Source organism: Myxine glutinosa, chromosome 1 (genome assembly GCF_964187855.1).
Source record: "Myxine glutinosa chromosome 1, kmMyxGlut1.1, whole genome shotgun sequence".
Lineage (NCBI taxonomy): Eukaryota > Metazoa > Chordata > Myxini > Myxiniformes > Myxinidae > Myxine > Myxine glutinosa.
In genome coordinates, this window is record NC_136261.1 from 36,558,860 (window position 1) to 36,571,363 (window position 12,504).

Here is a 12,504-nt window from a genome sequence, read left to right on the forward strand (position 1 = left end):
ACATACATACGTGCGTGCGTGTCTGCATTTTAAAAATTCATTTTCTCGGCAACCGTTGGTCCGATTGACATGAAATTTTCACCATAGGAGGGCCTCCTCCTGTAGAATATTTTAGTGAATATTATGACGTCACAGGTCACGTGGTACGGGCGCCATATTGGAAAAAAAACAAAAAAATTTGCACCTCTATGTCTCAAAAACTGCTGCACATAAATAATTGAGACAGGTCTCATTGCAAATAACTCTCTAGGCGGAATAACATATGTGAATGATGACGTCATAGGTGCCGCCGTTATGACGTCATAATTCGACAAGTAAAAAACGTTATCCGATCAGGATGAAATTTCTTGAGCATCTTCTCGGTATAAATTGATGCAGAAATAAAATTACAATGACATCGTAGGTCACGTGGTTCGGACGCCATATTGTTATGAGTGAAAAACCACTAAAATCCAATTTTCTCTTAAACGACTGAACAGATCGAGGCCAAAATTTACAGGCAGAATCGCATACCCATGACGAACAAAAAAGTCAGCGAGAATGATGTCATGCATCACATGGTTTCGGAGTTATGACGTTTTTAAGCATAAACCTTTAAAACCTAGCTCATCCCTCATTTTTGATCCTATCGAGGGGAAACTTCACAGATGTGTTCAGCATATCAGTCTACTAGAATGACGCTTTGGTATTTGCGATAGGTCACGTGGTTTGGCACATATAAATAATTAAACGAAAAACAAATAACTCTTGAACCACTTCATTGATCAACGTGAAACTTTATATGATAGTAGAGGTAATGAAGTGTAACAAGTGTGCAAAATTTCAAGATGATTGGATGTACGGTCTAGAAGCTAGAAGTTGTTATTGTGTGAAGAAGAAGAGTCCTCTAGATTGGGCATGGAATTAATTATCACACTGCACATCACGAACAGGCAAAGTACGAAGCGACCTCACGGGGTCATTTTGACCTCAACTAAAATTCTGATTTCAGATTTCTCAATCGCTGAGGTATATTAACACATGACCCAAACAGATTTGGTGAAATTCAGACGATGTTTGATGAAAATATAACATTTATGTCTGCATTTCAGTAAAGTAAAGTGTGTGCCATGTCAGCATTTTAAAAATTGAAACGTGGCTCATTGTAAAGAACTCCATATGGGGAATAGGTGTTAACGATGACCTCATTGGTGGCATAATTATGACGTCATAATTCGACAGGGACAATGCTTAGTCTGATCAGTTTGAAATTTATTGAGCATGATCTATGCAACAATTATTTAGAGAATATAAATTTATGATGTCATCGCTCACGTGGTCTGGCAGCCATATTGGATCAAAAAAAAGAAACGTTCAAAAATAGAAGAGTTGGCTCACACCAAGTTGACTGCGCAGGGTAAGTATTCTATGAATACCACCAGTTCATTTAATGGAAAGTGCTCTGAAAATAATATTTTCACCTCCACTGTGTATTTCCCTCCTTCACGTAAGACAAGTAATATACAACCAGCAACACACGCTCTTCCATCGATAACATCTTCAACAACAAGGGAACTGGAAAAAATAAACAAATAAATATTAGGAAAATATAATAAACAAATATCTACTATATAAGAGATGTCTGTCTGTGTGTATGTCTGTCTGTCTGTTTGTCTGTGTCGCCATTTTTCTCAGAGATGGCTGAACGGATCTTCGTCAAACTTTCAGAGGTTCATCAGTGAGTGCCTGGGAGTATTGTAGGCCAAAAATATATATATATATTTAAGTTTTTTTGGGAGTTAAAAAAAAAATTCGCTCGATAGTGCCGAAGCCTTTTTAAATTAATGCCAATTATATACAAGTACACATTCACATAAATGTATACAAAACAATCACCAGACATTTTAACACAAATAAATCAAACAATTCCGGAAGTGTACGAAGTTGGTAGTACGGCTTCTTTTTCTTCCTGATCGGCATCACACTTGACTCAGAAACGTGATGAACGCCACATTCACCCACCAGCATATACAGTCACGTGAAAAAGTAAGTACACCCCATGTAAAGTTTTGACTTTTTCAAAATATTTCAACATACAGCTATTTGATCTTCATTTCAACAATATTGACAGATAAAGGTGATATAATATAACAAATAGCATGAAACATTCACATTTTCTAGTCCATTGTATAATTTAAATAAACATAAATGCAAATTTCGCATGTGGAAAAAGTAAGTACACCCTTGGCTCTAATAGGTGGTATTGCCCCCTTTGGCAGAAACAACCTCAAGTAGGCGTTTCTTATAACTATCTACCAGTCTCTGACATCGACTGGGAGAAATTTTGCCCACTCCTCCATGCAGAATTCTTTCTTCTGTGCGATGTTTGAGGGGTTTCTTGCATGCACAGCTCGTTTCAAATCCCCCCACAACCTCTCGATGGGATTTAGATCCGGGCTTTGACTTGGCCATTCCAGAACCCTCGATTTCTTTCTTTTCAGCCATTCCTTGGTGGATTTAATTTTAGTGGTATGTTTAGGGTCATTGTCATGTTGCAAGGTCCACCTTCGGTTGAGCTTCAACTTTCCGACAGATGGCCTCACATTATCCTCAAGCACCCTCTGGCACAATGAAGAATTGATAGTGGATTTTTGATGGTGAGCTGCCCAGGCAATGATGCAGCAAAGCTGCCCCCAAACCATAATATTTCCACCGCCATGCTTTACAGTTGGTATCAGGTTCTTGTGGTCAAATGCTGTCTTTGGTTTTCGCCAAACATGTCTTCTGGTACTGTGGCCAAATCGCTCTACCTTTGACTCATCTGTCCAGAGCACATTGTTCCAGAAGTGCTGGTCTTTGCCGAGGTCTGCTCACCACCATCTCTTATCTTCCACCATCCAAAACCTTGATCTTTTCTACCCCCGCTAATTTCACCCCAATTCCACTTTTTTGAAATACCAACTTCTGTCCTGGAAGTCCTTGGTGTCCTTGTGTTTTATACTTCTCCCTCCACCCCCCCCCCCCTTCCCACACCTCCTCCCCCCAAGCCCTCTCCCTTCCACACATCTCCCTGCTCTCAAATGTTGTGTTTGTGTGCTTCCCCTTCTCTCCCCATCTTGTTTTCCACTCCCTCTTTTTATATATTTTGTTTGTCTGGTTGATTTGTTTGTGAAGTAAATGTTAGCTCTTTCACGAGCCTCGATTCAGTATACAAAAAAAAAAAGGAAAAAAAAAAAAGGTGTTCATTGGCAAACTTTAGTCTTGCCCTGATGTTCTTTCTGGACAGCAAATGTTTCCTCCTGGCACACCTCCCATGTAGATCAAATTTGTGCAGCCTCTTTCTTATGGTAGACTCGTGCACTTTGACATCAACAGTGGCAAGAGCTACCTGTAGGTCCCGTGATGACATTCTGTGGTTCTTAGAGACTTCTTTCAGCATCTTGCGGTCTGCTCTCGGGCTGAAATTGCTGGGGCGGCCTGGCCTGAACAAGTTGGCAGTTGTTTGGAATGTTCTCCACTTATTGATGATCTTCCGGACAGTCGAATGATTGATTTCAAATTGTTTGGAGATCTTTTAAAATCTCTGCCCAGACTCGTAGGCATCTATAACCTTCTTTCGGAAGGCCTCAGAGAGCTCTTTTGATCTCGGCATGGTGATGCCGCACACTTCAACAACAAAGATCAAACCAAACTAAATGTCTGAGGTTTAAATAACACAGGATCCTCCAAGATACTCTCTAACAATGCTCTAATCATTTGCACCTGAGCTGGTGCACCTGATTCTAATTTTAGGTATTTGAAGTGGTGATAAATGTAGGGGTGTACTTACTTTTTCCACATGCGAAATTGGCATTTATGTTTATTTAAATTATACAATGGACTACAAAATGTAAATGTTTCATGATATTTGTTATATTATATCACCTTTATCTCTCAATATTGTTGAAATGAAGATCAAATAGCTGTATGTTGAAATATGTTGAAAGAGTCAAAACTTTACATGGGGTGTACTTACTTTTTCACGTGACTGTATATGAACCCTCTTCCTCCCCTGCCTCCCCCCTCCCATCCCCTCCATTTCCTTCCCCTTCCACCTTCCCTCCCCCTTACTTCCCCTTCCATCCCCCTTCCCCCTCCCCTTCCTCCCCTCTCCCGCCCGGCAACGCCGGGCACTTCTGCTGGTCTACTATATAAGAGAGCTGTTGGTCTGTCTGTGTCCCTGTGTCGCCATTTTTCTCAGAGTTGGCTGAACGGATCTTCGTCAAATTCTCAAAGGTTCACCAGTGAGTACCTGGGAGTGTTTTAGGTTAAAAAAAAAAAGTTTTAAAAACAAAGTTGTTTTTTTGGATTTTTTTTTTTAAATCGCTCGATAGTGCCGAGGCCTTTTTAAATTAATGGCAGTTGTACACATTCGCCTAAATAAATACAAAACAATCACCAGACATTTGACCCACTTTGACCCCCAATGGATCCTCCTTAGACTTTGATTTTCTTCGTGCCGTGAACAAACTTTGGTACATCACAGGTGATGAACGAATCCAGTGCACAATGACTTTACAAACACCCTGTACAATACATCTGATGCAGGAGGAGGCCATTTGGCCCATCAAGCCTGCACTACAACAATCCAGCTTTATCCATTTCTGAAAGAATTTGTATCGTTTTGTGTTCAGATTTTTTTTTCCCGTTTGTTTTTGTTTGTGTTTGTTTGTTTTTGCTCCCGTTGGGCTTAGTATGAAACAGGGGACAGTGTATGTGTGTGTGTGTGTGTATGCGTGTATGTGTGTTTGTGTGCATGTGTCTGTGTGTGTCTGTGCGTGTGCGTGTGTGTGTGTGTGTATGTGTTCATGTGTCTGTGTGTGTGTGTGCGTGCGTGTGCTTGTGTATGCGTGTCTGTGTGGTTGCATGTGTGTGTGTGTGCGTGTGCATGTGTGCGTGTGTGTGTGTGTGCGTGTATGTGTGCATGTGTCTGTGTGTGTGTGTGCGTGCGTGTGCTTGTGTATGCGTGTCTGTGTGGTTGCATGTGTGTGTGTGTGCGTGTGCGTGTGTGCGTGTGTGTGTGTGTGCGTGTATGTGTGCATGTGTCTGTGTGTGTGTGTGCGTGCGTGTGCTTGTGTATGCGTGTCTGTGTGGTTGCGTGTGTGTGCGTGTGTGTGTGTGTGTGCGTGTATGTGTGCATGTGTCTGTGTGTGTGTGTGCGTGCGTGTGCTTGTGTATGCGTGTCTGTGTGGTTGCATGTGTGTGTGCGTGTTTGTATGCGCCATGTTTTTTGAGTAGTTCTTCTGGAGCTTTCTGATGTGGAATTTCTGATTTGTGTCGTTCTTCCGAAATGATTGTTGTGATCTCCTGAGTTAATTCGGCTATTTAACGACAAATAATCCGGAAGAATTCCCGTGACGAAATGTATGTGACAAAAGCATGGTATTTTTTACCGTCGCACTTGGAGTGTTTTATAATAAAGGAAAAGTGATTTAAAACCTCTGAGCGTTGGTCAGCTGCCTGGAACGTTCCTTATTCAAAATAATCTGGACACGAGGGCCGTTCCAAGGTCTTCATAGCTTGTGATTTATCATCGAAAATCCGACGGGTGGGTGCGCATCCTGCACCTCCCTCCTCCCCCCACCTGGATCCGCCAGTGTCGTTGGTCTGTGCGAGCGTGCACCCGCAACCAACCATATCTCGGAGCTGTCCGGACCGATTTTGTTCATGCTCGGCACAAAGACAATACATGACGGTGTACATATGCACGTCGTTTTCTTTCAATATCAGATCCAAGATGGCCGACTGGCGGCCATTTTGTTACTTAAACTTGTCTCCATCCATTTCTCGGACATGCATGGACCGATTTTGTTCAAACTTATCACAAAAACAATACATGAGAGTCTGTATACATATGCAGAAAATTTTGTTTTGTAATCCGACCAAAGATGGCCGACTGGCAGCCTTTAACTCCATGCAGCAAAATGACTAAAACCACAGGAGCTATGACATTTTATTGTCTTTTTCTCCTTGTTTAATGGAAGTCGGTGATATTAAAGGGGTTAGTGGGTAGCAGTGGGGATACTAGTCTGTTGAATTGTTCTCGTTGTGTAACCTTGATAGTTTGATAGGGATTTTTTGTTGTACTGTGGTTATTGTTTTGCCATCATTATGTGAGGTTTGTGAGCCTCGTTTGCCAATAGTGCAATTTTCCATTTTCTGTGGACAATAAACATTATTATTAGCATTATGATTAAACTCAATTAAGGGGTGGAGGAGTGGTGAGGAGAACAACGGGGCAATCACAGGTATCACCAGGGTGTTTAACATATGATATGCAAAAAAAATACATTTTAAATTATAAAATAAAAAAATTGGAGGGGTGGGGGGGGGGGAGGGGGTGGGGGGAGGATCCGCACGTAGGATGGAGTCTCTTGTGTTGGCAATAGTAAATACCCACAGAAATGAGCGACTTAACCCCAAATCAAATTGGAGGAGACTTTCTGAAAAAGTAGCAATGGCACTGTTAGCGGCATGTAATGAATATTCCTGTCGATTTTGCAGTTCAGCAACAGGCAGCGAGACATTGCTCACCTCACCAATGCTCACCAAACCAACGCAACTTTCAGTTGCACCCGGTACCAAAAACCCGAGATCAAGCATATAAATATATTCATACAAGAAAGTCAAAATGATTCCACGACACCCTTTAGAATTACCCTTTGGAATTACCCTTTGGAATTACCCTTTAGGATTACCCTTTAGAATTACCATTTAGAATTACCTTTTAGAACCCTTTAGAATTACCCATTGGAATTACCATTTAGAATTACCCTTTAGAATTGCCCTTTAGAATTACCCATTGGAATTACCATTTAGAATTACCCTTTAGAATTGCCCTTTAGGATTACTCTTGAGAATTACCATTTAGAATTACCCTTTAGAACTCTTTAGGATTACCCATTGAAATTACCATTTAGAATTACCCTTTAGAATTGCCCTTTAGGATTACTCTTGAGAATTACCATTTAGAATTACCCTATAGAATTCTATAGAATTACCCATTGAAATTACCATTTAGAATTACCATTTAGAATTACCCTTTAGAATTACCATTTAGAATTACCCTTTAGAATTACCATTTAGAATTACCCTATAGAATTCTATAGAATTACCCATTGAAATTACCATTTAGAATTACCCTTTAGAATTGCCCTTTAGAGCCCTTTAGGATTACTCTTGAGAATTGCCATTTAGAATTACCCTTTAGAATTCTTTACAATTACCCATTGAAATTACCATTTAGAATTACCATTTAGAATTACCCTTTAGAATTACCATTTAGAATTACCCTTTAGAATTACCATTTAGAATTACCCTATAGAATTCTATAGAATTACCCATTGAAATTACCATTTAGAATTACCCTTTAGAATTGCCCTTTAGAGCCCTTTAGGATTACTCTTGAGAATTGCCATTTAGAATTACCCTTTAGAATTCTTTACAATTACCCATTGAAATTACCATTTAGAATTACCATTTAGAATTACCCTTTAGAATTACCCTTTAGAACTCTTTAGGATTACTCTTGAGAATTACCATTTAGTATTACCCTTTAGAACTCTTTAGGATTACCCATTGAAATTACCATTTAGAATTACCCTTTAGAATTACCATTTAGAATTACCCTTTAGAATTGCCCTTTAGAGCCCTTTAGGATTACTCTTGAGAATTACCATTTAGAATTACCCTTTAGAACTCTTTAGGATTACCCATTGAAATTACCATTTAGAATTACCATTTAGAATTACCCTATAGAATTCTATAGAATTACCCATTGAAATTACCATTTAGAATTACCATTTAGAATTACCATTTAGAATTACCATTTAGAATTACCCTTTAGAATTACCCTTTAGAACTCTTTAGGATTACCCATTGAAATTACCATTTAGAATTACCCTTTAGAATTACCCTTTAGAATTCTATAGAATTACCCATTGAAATTACCATTTAGAATTACCATTTAGAATTACCCATTGAAATTACCATTTAGAATTACCATTTAGAATTACCCTTTAGAATTACCATTTAGAATTACCCTTTAGAACTCTTTAGGATTACCCATTGAAATTACCATTTAGAATTACCATTTAGAATTACCATTTAGAATTACCATTTAGAATTACCCTTTAGAATTACCCATTGAAATTACCATTTAGAATTACCCTTTAGAATTACCCTTTAGAATTACCATTTAGAATTACCCTTTAGAATTACCCTTTAGAATTCTTTAGAATTACCCTTTAGAATTACCCTTTAGAATTACCCTTTAGAATTACCCTTTAGAATTACCCATTGAAATTACCATTTAGAATTACCATTTAGAATTACCCTTTAGAATTACCATTTAGAATTACCCTTTAGAATTACCCATTGAAATTACCATTTAGAATTACCATTTAGAATTACCCTTTAGAATTACCCTTTAGAATTACCCTTTAGAATTACCCTTTAGAATTACCCTTTAGAATTCTTTAGAATTACCCATTGAAATTACCATTTAGAATTACCATTTAGAATTACCCTTTAGAATTACCCTTTAGAATTACCCTTTAGAATTCTTTAGAATTACCCATTTAGAATTACCATTTAGAATTACCCTTTAGAATTACCCTTTAGAATTACCCTTTAGAATTCTTTAGAATTACCCATTGAAATTACCATTTAGAATTACCATTTAGAATTACCCTTTAGAATTACCCTTTAGAATTCTTTAGAATTACCCATTTAAATTACCATTTAGAATTACCATTTAGAATTACCCTTTATAATTACCCTTTAGAATTCTTTAGAATTACCCATTGAAATTACCATTTAGAATTACCATTTAGAATTACCCTTTAGAATTACCCTTTAGAATTACCCTTTAGAATTACCCTTTAGAATTACCCTTTAGAATTCTTTCGAATTACCCATTGAAATTACCATTTAGAATTACCATTTAGAATTACCCTTTAGAATTACCCATTGAAATTACCATTTAGAATTACCCTTTAGAATTACCATTTAGAATTACCTTTTAGAACCCTTTAGAATTACCCATTGGAATTACCATTTAGAATTACCCTTTAGAATTGCCCTTTAGGATTACTCTTGAGAATTACCATTTAGAATTACCCTTTAGAACTCTTTAGGATTACCCATTGAAATTACCATTTAGAATTACCATTTAGAATTACCCTTTAGAATTACCATTTAGAATTACCCTATAGAATTCTATAGAATTACCCATTGAAATTACCATTTAGAATTACCATTTAGAATTACCATTTAGAATTACCATTTAGAATTACCCTTTAGAATTGCCCTTTAGAGCCCTTTAGGATTACTCTTGAGAATTACCCTTTAGAATTACCCTTTAGAATTACCCTATAGAATTCTATAGAATTACCCATTGAAATTACCATTTAGAATTACCCTTTAGAATTACCCTTTAGAACTCTTTAGGATTACCCATTGAAATTACCATTTAGAATTACCCTTTAGAATTACCCTTTAGAATTCTATAGAATTACCCATTGAAATTACCATTTAGAATTACCATTTAGAATTACCCTTTAGAATTCTTTAGAATTACCCATTGAAATTACCATTTAGAATTACCATTTAGAATTACCCTTTAGAATTACCCTTTAGAATTACCCTTTAGAATTACCCTTTAGAATTACCCTTTAGAATTACCCATTGAAATTACCATTTAGAATTACCATCTAGAATTACCATTTAGAATTACCCTTTAGAATTACCCATTGAAATTACCATTTAGAATTACCATTTAGAATTACCCTTTAGAATTACCCTTTAGAATTCTTTAGAATTACCCATTGAAATTACCATTTAGAATTACCATTTAGAATTACCCTTTAGAATTACCATTTAGAATTCTTTAGAATTACCCATTGAAATTACCATTTAGAATTACCATTTAGAATTACCCTTTAGAATTACCCATTGAAATTACCATTTAGAATTACCCTTTAGAATTACACTTTATAATTACCCTTTAGAATTCTTTAGAATTACCCATTGAAATTACCATTTAGAATTACCATTTAGAATTACCCTTTAGAATTACCCTTTAGAATGACCCTTTAGAATTCTTTAGAATTACCCATTTAAATTACCATTTAGAATTACCATTTAGAATTACCCTTTATAATTACCCTTTAGAATTCTTTAGAATTACCCATTGAAATTACCATTTTGAATTACCATTTAGAATTACCCTTTAGAATTACCCTTTAGAATTACCCTTTAGAATTACCCTTTAGAATTACCCTTTAGAATTCTTTAGAATTACCCATTGAAATTACCATTTAGAATTACCATTTAGAATTACCCTTTAGAATTACCCATTGAAATTACCATTTAGAATTACCCTTTAGAATTACCATTTAGAATTACCTTTTAGAACCCTTTAGAATTACCCATTGGAATTACCATTTAGAATTACCCTTTAGAATTGCCCTTTAGGATTACTCTTGAGAATTACCATTTAGAATTACCCTTTAGAACTCTTTAGGATTACCCATTGAAATTACCATTTAGAATTACCATTTAGAATTACCCTTTAGAATTACCATTTAGAATTACCCTATAGAATTCTATAGAATTACCCATTGAAATTACCATTTAGAATTACCATTTAGAATTACCATTTAGAATTACCATTTAGAATTACCCTTTAGAATTGCCCTTTAGAGCCCTTTAGGATTACTCTTGAGAATTACCCTTTAGAATTACCCTTTAGAATTACCCTATAGAATTCTATAGAATTACCCATTGAAATTACCATTTAGAATTACCATTTAGAATTACCATTTAGAATTACCCTTTAGAATTGCCCTTTAGAGCCCTTTAGGATTACTCTTGAGAATTACCATTTAGAATTACCCTTTAGAATTCTTTACAATTACCCATTGAAATTACCATTTAGAATTACCCTTTAGAATTACCCTTTAGAACTCTTTAGGATTACCCATTGAAATTACCATTTAGAATTACCCTTTAGAATTACCCTTTAGAATTCTATAGAATTACCCATTGAAATTACCATTTAGAATTACCATTTAGAATTACCCTTTAGAATTCTTTAGAATTACCCATTGAAATTACCATTTAGAATTACCATTTAGAATTACCCTTTAGAATTACCCTTTAGAATTACCCTTTAGAATTACCCATTGAAATTACCATTTAGAATTACCATTCAGAATTACCATTTAGAATTACCCTTTAGAATTACCCATTGAAATTACCATTTAGAATTACCATTTAGAATTACCCTTTAGAATTACCCTTTAGAATTCTTTAGAATTACCCATTGAAATTACCATTTAGAATTACCATTTAGAATTACCCTTTAGAATTACCATTTAGAATTCTTTAGAATTACCCATTGAAATTACCATTTAGAATTACCATTTAGAATTACCCTTTAGAATTACCCTTTAGAATTACCCTTTAGAATTCTTTAGAATTACCCATTGAAATTACCATTTAGAATTACCCTTTAGAATTACCCTTTAGAATTACCCATTGAAATTACCATTTAGAATTACCCTTTAGAATTACACTTTAGAACTAGAACGGGCACTCGGTAGAGCGCATACCTTCGCCGCAGCTACTGTTCTGTACTTGGCATGGGAGTGTAGGGAACAGAACAGTGAACAGTTTGGTGCTGATTTCATGCAAATCGGATAAGAATTGACCGAGTTATGACAAACAAGATCGGGCATTGAATTCTGAACATTTTGGCATTAGTTGCATGCCAATTGGATAAAAATTGACCACGCTATGGTAAAAATACGATTTTGACCTTTTCGTGACCTTGACCTTGACCTTTGACCCGATTGCTCCCAAAATCTAATCAAATGTGTCCCGTATAATAACCAATCATCCCACCAAATTTCATGCAATTCGGTTGAATACTTTTTGAGTTATGCGAATAACATACACACACACACACACACACAGACATACAAATAAATACACAGCGATCAAAACATAACCTTCCGCTTTTGCGAAGGTAATTACCCTTTAGAATTCTTTAGAATTACCCATTGAAATTACCATTTAGAATTACCATTTAGAATTACCCTTTATAATTACCCTTTAGAATTCTTTAGAATTACCCATTGAAATTACCATTTAGAATTACCATTTAGAATTACCCTTTAGAATTACCCTTTAGAATTACCCTTTAGAATTCTTTAGAATTACCCATTGAAATTACCATTTAGAATTACCATTTAGAATTACCCTTTAGAACTAGAACGGGCACTCGGTAGAGCGCATACCTTCGCCGCAGCTACTGTTCTGTACTGTACTAAAATACGATCTTGACCTTTTCGTGACCTTGACCTTGACCTTTGACCCGATTGCTCCCAAAATCTAATCAAATGTGTCCCGTATAATAACCAATCATCCCACCAAATTTCATGCAATTCGGTTGAATACTTTTTGAGTTATGCGAATAACATA